The 8,588-nt window shown below is 35.5% G+C and overlaps 1 long non-coding RNA gene across 2 annotated transcripts; it reads right to left on the bottom strand.

Annotated features, from left to right (window-relative positions):
- Window positions 1–2,967: 2,967 nt before the first annotated feature.
- LOC311070188 lies at window positions 2,968–6,791 on the bottom strand. Of its 2 annotated transcripts, XR_014603634.1 has the most exons (5): window positions 6,530–6,791; window positions 6,299–6,434; window positions 5,239–5,313; window positions 4,989–5,138; window positions 2,968–3,318 (listed from the first exon to the last, which is right to left on the bottom strand). It is a non-coding gene; the product is annotated as an uncharacterized lncRNA (long non-coding RNA). The 2 variants fall into 2 exon arrangements; XR_014603635.1 differs by having other exon boundaries at window positions 2,971–3,318; window positions 6,299–6,791.
- Window positions 6,792–8,588: the final 1,797 nt, after the last annotated feature.

The raw sequence follows: 8,588 nt of genomic DNA, 5'->3' as shown, positions 1-8,588 counted from the left end.
AAAGAGCGTCAAATTCGCGCGTATCCGCGTCTAGTTCGACGCTTGAACATTTTGAATCCAAAGCGAATAGGACACGCGTATAAAGCGAGCGTTTGAAGCGAAATAGCACCAAACTATAACGTTTACACTGTGAACTGTAAATCTTTGTTCTGGAGCTGAAGCTTATCGACCTTCTCAACTATAAAATTATTAATATAACCCTCCAATGCATATTTAAGGCCCTTTTGGTGACATCGAGATGATATATAATCTTTCTGTCTCCAAAAAATCATCAATTGCCTCCTGTGAAATGTCTCCTACTGTGACAGCTGCCACAGCGCCTGTTACTGAAAGTTGACTGTCTGTCCGAGTGAGTGGAGGGGGCGTGGTTAGCCATTGGTCAATTAGCATACATGCGCAGGGAAAAATAAATGTAGAAATGTGGAAATACAGAAATAAATAAATGTAGAAATGTGGAAATACAGAAATAAATAAATGTAGAAATGTGGAAATACAGAAATAAATAAATGTAGGAATAAATAAATGTAGAAATAAATACATATATAAATATATAAATAAATAAATATATAAATACATAAATATATAAATAAATGTATAAATACATAAATAAATACATATAAAAATGCATAAATGCATAAATAAATACATGTAAAAATACAGAAATAGCCATTTATAATACCAAAATGTATTTATTTTCACTATTATTTCTGCATTTATTTATTTATTTCTACTTTTATTTATTTATTTATTTATTTTTCGTTCTGTCATTTTTAGTCCTTCATATTTATGCAAGGCCTATTAAACCTGAAAAACCTTTCTTTTTTTTTACTTCCAAACAAGATTAAACTTTTTTTAATGAAAATTGTTTATATACATATATTTTGATATTAATTCTACTTATTTAAATTCAATGGACTACTTTATTTTTTTATATATTTTTTTAATATCAATTAACATCAAGAATTGTCGGTAACACTTTAGAATACTGTTCCTTCATTAATGAATAATTACACAGGAACAAACGAGTAACGCATTATTAACATTCTAGTAACTACTATTAACTAACAAGAAACTCTGATTAACAAATTAGTAAGTAATAGCGCTCAGATGAATGTAGTAGTTCATTATTAGCTAATCAATAACTACTATTTTTTTCATACCTCCCAGAGAACTACTATCTACAGGTTCATAATTAACATGAATAATGCATAATTTATAATAAAATGTAATGGTAACCCACTAGTAATGACTCAAGTATTACTACATCATTCAAAAGGAACTACTAATTATTTGGATCAGTATCTAAAGTGAAAAACATGATAACAACCTAATATTGACTGAAGTCAGTGTAAGCTTTTGAGATTTTTGTAAGCTTTTGAATAGTAATTCCTTCCAATGGATTTGGTAACACTTTAGTCATTACTAGTGTGTTCCCATGATCTTCACTTTAGACACTGATCCAAATAATTAATAGTTCCTTTAGAAATATGTAGTAACACTTGAGTCATTACTATCAAAAACCTTACAAAAGCCTTAAAAGCTTACAATGACTTCAGTCAATATTAGGTTGTTATCATGTTTTTCACTTTATAATACTGATCCAAATTATTAGTAGTTCCTTTAGAAGGATGTAGTAACACTTGATTAATTACTAATGAGTTACCATTACCTTATTATATATTATGCATTATTAATATTAATTATGAACCTGTATATAGTAGTTCTTAGTAGTCTTCAGTGAGATATGAAAAATAGTAGTTACTGATTAGCTAATAGTGAACTACCACATTCGACTGAACGCTATGACTTACTAATTCATTAATCAGAGTTTCTTGTTAGTTAATAGTAGTTACTACAATGTTAATAGTGCATTACTCATTTGTTCCTGTGTAGTTATTCATTAATGAAGGAACAGTATTCTAAAGTGTTACCGAATTTTCAATCCAACCCTGATAGTAGATATATCTATAGCAGACTATCAGTCCTCATGTCACTTTTGGAAAGCATTTGAACCAAGTCACTCAAAAATGGGAGCTAAACTCATAAGAAAAGAAGGACTGTGAGGGAAATTGGACAGAAACAACGTACATAACGCTGAGCTTTAACTGCTGTTATTATGATATACGTGTCAGTGTCCTCACATCAGAACAACAAGGCCTGTGATGGAAGCGTGGACCTCAGCGGTGCTAAACACACACAGCAAATCACTGAGTTAGCAGGACTCATCTGTCATTCCTGGTCATATAAATAGCTCTGACACTGTGGCAGGACAATTTAGTTTCCTGAGAGAGGGAAGCGAGACGGATGGGTTTAATTTAATCTACACTGTTAGACAGTTCTTGTAATTTTACAGGAAATTCCTGGCTAATAGTTGCCGTAAATTTACTGTAAACAGTATACAGGACTGTTATTGTAATACTTAATACAACATCCCTACTGTAATTAATTACAATAATCATGTAAATTTACTGGTATTTGCCAGGAATTTCCTGTAATTTCACAGGATAGAATACTGTAAATATTACAGCAAAATGTTATATTTACGGCAACTCAGTAGCCAGGAATTTCCTGTAATTTCACAGGACAAATCAATATACTGTAAAACATTACAAGTATAAATATTACAAGTAAAAAGCTGTCATTTTCCGTATTGGCCAATTAAAAACACAACAATGGTAGATTTTCTTTTTTTTTAATTAACAAACTGTGCAAAAATACATATTACAAAAGTATCCACTTTATCACACATAAAACAAAATTTTACTTTTAAAGAGATACTCCACTTTTTTTGGAAATAGGCTCATTTTACAACTCCCCCAGAGTTAAACAGTTGAGTTTTACCGTTTTCGAATCCATTCAGCCGATCTCCGGGTCTTTAGAAGAATGTCAGAGTTTTTGGTCCCATTGACTTCCATAGTATATATTTTTTCCTACTATGGAAGTCAATGGGACCAAAAACTGTCTGGTTACTGACATTCTTCTAAAGACCCGGAGATCGGCTGAATGGATTCGAAAACGGTAAAACTCAACTGTTTAACTCTGGGGGAGTTGTAAAATGAGCCTATTTCCAAAAAAAGTGGAGTATCCCTTTAATGAAGAAGCTCACTTCCAGACATCCAGGCAGCCAATCATCAGGGGGAACATGATGATATGGAACAAAGGTGTCCAGCCAGACTTGAACTGCATAGGGGAAGTTGTTCATGTTACTATCCCATCAACTCAAAGTCCAGTTTTCTTAGGAGGGTGCAAACAGGTGCGTTGAGCCTGTGTCTCTTCTCGGCTTTACTGCCCGTCTGGGAGTGGATTCCACAAAAAGCTCTGAAAACCGAGAGAGAGGAAAAAAGTTAAAGTTTTCATATCTGTTAAATAATGACAAATACTGTGTAAAAAACATAAGTAACCTACTTGCTCATAAAATAAAATGACTTTGATGTATTTATTTAACATTAACAACTTTAACCATACAATTTAATTTAATGAATTAATGAAAGTTGTAATGTTAAACTGTTGTCCGTCAGTCTCTTCTGTTTACACAAATTATGTCCTGCAGGGGAAAACCAACTCTACTATAGAACAGACACTTAACAGCAATAGCTGGGTCTCCATCCAACTTTTTAATGCACATTTTAACCATTTGAAAAAGAAATCCTGACTGGAAACGGTTAAAATTCACATAAAATATTCTAATGTGAACAAAAACTTCTATGTGGATTGACAAATTTGCATTTTTTGCAATTATATCAGGTGTTTCAAGTTGCCCTGTCAACCTTACGTTTTGATCCCACAGCTGTTCACGACTCCTAGGTGCGTGACCATTTATAATTCGCATAACAGAGTTGATTGAAATGCTCTCCAATTAGAGGGTTTTTTTGCCAAATTTTTACGAATGCGTTTAAAAGTTATGTTTTAATTGGATGGAAACCTATCTATTGACATCATTGCATAGAATATATCATAGAACCTAACAATACTGGTAATAAGGTAATAATTCATGGGACGTTACATATGAGAATGATGGATTCACTTTACAGTAAGAATTATCATGAATTCATGTATAAATTCATGCATGAATTATGCATTCATATCTCATGAATCATCAGGAACTAACACGAGTTCAACGTTTTTCATTCATGACTTCATGAGTGAACAACACCTTAATTAAAGCATTAACTAAGATGGGTAAATCATCATGAATTATGATTTATTACGCATGATCATGATGTTTTCTTTGTTCACAGTTATACCACTGTTCATCAGTGTTTCTAAGGACCAGTCACCACTTTAGTTGAGGGGCCACACACATGAAGTCATTGATAGATAATGCTTAGTTAATGATGACTACTGTATTTGAATGTCAACAGTTCATGTCTTCTTCAAAGCCTGCAGGTGATGATGATGATGATGATGATGTTTATTTCAAACCTGCATTCTAATTTTCTCACAATCAACATAACAGGCAACATAGCAGACAAATTATACAAGTGCATGGTTTGAAAAGGAGGTGGACGAAGCAAACGCTTGTGGTAGTTGGACAGACCCCAAAATAGACCAATCACAGCTCAGAGCACACAGATTCTGTTGACATTCAAATACAGTAGTCATCATTAACTAAGCATCATCTATCAATGACTTCATGTGTGTGGCCCCTCAACTAAAGTGGTGACTGGTCCTTAGAAACACTGATGAACAATGTGCTAATGGTCGCATATGTGAACAAAGAAAAGCATCACGATCATGCATAATAAATCATAATTCATGATGATGTACTCATCTTAGTTAATTTTTTTATTAAGGTGTTGTTCACTCATGAAGTCATGAATGAAAAACGTTGAACTTGTGTTATTTCCTGATGATTCATGAGATATTAATGCATGAATGAATGCGTAATTCATGCATGAATTTATACATGAATTCATGATAATTAATGTACCCATACTGTAAAGTGTTACCTCATTTTCTTTATTAGTGTGTAAACAGTTTAAACATACCTTTGTATAAAGTGCCTGAGGCGTCTTTAGGATACTGCATGTTGAACACATAGTAAGCAGCGAAGGTTTCAGCCACTCCATTCAAAAGACTGTTTTGGGCCCCATCACAACTGTTCCTTCTATGAACACTTGTTGCGATTAGTGTCTCTCCTGAAATGCATTAACACAATATGATAATAAAAGGTGAGTAAATCATGGGGTAATTTTCATTTAAAAGTGAACTACTCTATAAAATAAGGGAAGAATTTACCTTGCACAATTAAGCAAGGTGTGCTGGATAGGTCTCTCTCTCTCTGGATATCAGCAGCTGTGGCAGAGGGCTAGGCTAGGGAATAAAAAACGTAAACATTACCAAATGTATTACCAATTACACAAATGCCAAATTAAAAATCTATTATTATTTTAGTCCATATAGTCTGCCAGGCAGCCACATGTAATTTGAGACAAACAAAATGGTTAACTTAATTTTAATACTACTGATAATTTGCTGCCTTTTCTGAAGACAAAGAGAGCATTGAAAGCTTTTCAACAGAACCCAGGCTCCGGAAAAAAAAATATTTTATGACGATGCTGGTTGGATTTAGTTGCGCACGCGCAGTTTATTTTAGATACAGACAGTTACATGACTGCTCTTCCAACCTGGTTTGCCAAGCACAAAGTAATGTTATAACATATGAGCATACCAGATGCTATATTCAGCTTATCTCACAGTTATAGCTGACTCACATAATTAAAGATACCAGCATTGTCGTTTAATTAAAGCCCATATTTCAACTAAAATTTGCTTGTGTTTATTCAGTGGCCGTAAAATCTAACGTTACAAACTTCGTTTATGCTAGTGTGCAAACCACGGCTTCAAGACCCCCGATTACAAGACAGCAAAGCCCTAATAATGTTATGACAGCCTGTCCAGTAGCACGTGTAATCAATGCAATAATAACCTGAGCTAACTGATCGGGCTAACGTTAATGCTTATTTTTAACAGTCTGGGCTAACGTTATTTGAGCTATCGTCATTGTGGTGGTTTTCCATTAACGTTAGGCTACGTTACAAGCTCAGCTCTACTCGATTCTACTCACCATGTTTGTTTTTCCATTGAAAATAGTGCCGTGTATCTGCATGTGGTAACGTTACTATTTTCTTTATGGATTGAGTAACTTAAAGAAGACGCCGCTTCACCGCGGTCAGTTCAGGTTTATAACGTCGTTACCCGGGAGTGAGCGGGGCGAGTTGAGCTAACGTTATATCTAACATTACTCTAGCTAATGTTACTGAAATATACCAAGCGAAAAATTGTGAATATCTCGTACCTTGTAGCTGCATGTGGTAACTTTTTTCCGTATGGGTTGAGTAAGAAGACGCCACTTCACCGCGGTCAGTTCATGGTGTTGTTTTACCGGGAGTGAGCGAGTCGAGTCGGGGCGAACGTCACAGAAGCTAATGTCACTGAAATATACCAAACGAAACAATCACCACTCATATGACCGGTATTAATATATCCATAGACTTATAAAAATAGATGGCATGTTAACGTTTCATACCTGAGATGTGTTCCTTCCAAAAGCTGCTTCTTCCAAAAGTGTTTGATTCTGGTGCCGTTGGCCGCCGCGGTACCGCGCAATTTCAAAATTCAAATCGCAGCAATCCCACAATGCTATGCGGTGGCTGTAAAATAATGCTTCTACAGTGTAGTTACAACAAAATTACAGGACTGTCCATAAATTTCCCATCATGCATTTGTATTTACAATAAAAACATGAATACAATATGTTGTTGTAAATTTTATTGTAAAAATTACATCAATTGCTAACAGTGTACCTCAGCCAGAGTTAAGTCACATGACGAATCGTCACTCACGGTCCGCCACTACAAACTCAGTTTCACAGGTGTTTTCTTCAGTCTGAATGATCATGCAATCTTGTGATGTGGCGAGATACAGACCGCAGACGAGCGATGCAATAGAAAAGACATGAGGAGTCACTGGACAATACACTATTGGGCGGATGATCACAAAACAAATGCATGATTATAATGTGCTGGCTATTTTATTGATTTCCAAGAACATGGATTCATAATGGGATATAATATTAGTTTGGACCTTCCTTAGCTCCACCATTAAAGGGATGGTTCGGAGTAAGATCAACTTAGGGCACCATGACCTCGAGCCAAACACCCCCCCGAAGCCTTTTTCCCCTTGGTTGAACATTATTAAAGTTAGATCTTATTCAGAGATATCAGCCGGATGGCTTAGTGCAGGATGGCAGCAATCTTCTACAGTAGTACAAATAGGTTCTGTACTCATAAAACGAGGCATTGGAAAGTTTGTAAGTACATCAGGAGTTTATTTAAATAACACTTGCCTGACGGCTCATGCTACCGCTAACCCGGACACCAACGTCACTTCACTGAGTTGAGAAAAGCACGTAAAAGTCCTGGCAGAAAGCGATGCATACGGATGTAGTGTAACGACGCCCAGTTCCAGGAATGCACTAATATTTTGTTGGTAGCACCAGTTTATAACAATTATTAGTTAACACTATGGGCCCTATCTTACACCCAGCGCAGCGGACTTTTCCCTCCACAGACGCACGTCGGTTAACTAAGAAATACACTTGCGCTCCCGGGGGCGGTTCAGCGCAAAGAGGAGGCGTGTTCCGGCGCAAACGTTCCCTGGTGCTATTTTGCAGGTTTAGAAAACAATTCCGCCACTGACCAAAAAAAAAACAGTTTAAAGTCAGTGGCGCGTTGCGCATGTTATTCATATGCTATATTAAGGGCCATAATCAATGTAGCGTGTGCACAACGCGCATACACTTTGATTCTCTCATCTACACAGAAGCAGCAGTTTTCATTTTTGCAAATCATACATTATTACGATAGATAGATATAGATAGATAGATAGATAGATAGATAGATAGATAGATAGATAGATTATTATAAAAGCATACATCTAGCTTACACATTTACCCAAATTATCATACGCCTGTTTAACCGAAGCTAATTTGGGTGTGTTTCTCCATCCCCAATGTCACTTCTCTGTGTTTTACGGCCCTGACGAGAACGTCGGTCTCCTCGGCTGTGAACCGCTCCTGGCGTGCGTCTGGCAATTCGTCGTTGTTACTAATTATTAGAACTGGAACAAAACCTCTATCAAAACTGTCAAAATATACATCATTTATTTTTACAGATTTTACAGCTATAACCATTAAAAAAAAAGAAAGAAAAAAAAGTACATTGTAACACTAATTGTGTTCCGGGTCAATTTTTATGGTTTTATGTAGATTTTTTAAATCAGTTGGTTAGATTTTTCTCAAAATACTTTTGTAAATATGTATTTAGGGTTTATTTACACAACAAAGATGTACTAAAAACGGAAACGTTTTTCCTTTGTGTTTTTCGCAACAATCCTTGTTGACACGGACGCTGCATTCCAGCAGTCGGCGATGTCACTTTTCATAAAAAACATCACTGTTTTCACAAATTCATGTTTTTGTAGTTTACATGGAGACAATCATTCAAAAACGTGCACTTTGAAACCCATTTTCAAAAGATTTCATTTTCAGGCCCCCAAAACGTCGTTGTCTTGTGAATGAACGACCG

This window comes from Abramis brama, assembly GCF_963993115.1.
Source record: "Abramis brama genome assembly, chromosome: 19".
Taxonomy (NCBI): domain Eukaryota; kingdom Metazoa; phylum Chordata; class Actinopteri; order Cypriniformes; family Leuciscidae; genus Abramis; species Abramis brama.
This window is presented reverse-complemented; position numbering and strand designations above follow the sequence as displayed.